Raw genomic sequence first — 265 nt, 5'->3', positions numbered from 1 at the left:
GAAAACATTTTCTGGAAAATGTTTTCCAATTTTCTCATGTTTGGTTGGGATAAAAGTTCTGGAAAATGTTTTCCAAATCAACTCATTTTCCTCAAAATTAAGGAAAATGACTTCCCTTCAAAAATTAAGGAAAACATTTTCCAAAACTCTCCTCCAATTTCAAATTACATTTTTTTTGGGAAAAACATCAATTTTAAAAAAAATATTTTCAATTTCTAAATTTTATTTTTTCACCCGATCTCTGACCCCCCTCCCCCCGCCCCCC

The sequence above is a fragment of the Solanum pennellii genome, chromosome 7 (genome assembly GCF_001406875.1).
Source record: "Solanum pennellii chromosome 7, SPENNV200".
NCBI lineage: Eukaryota > Viridiplantae > Streptophyta > Magnoliopsida > Solanales > Solanaceae > Solanum > Solanum pennellii.
Note: the sequence above shows the minus strand (reverse complement) of the source record.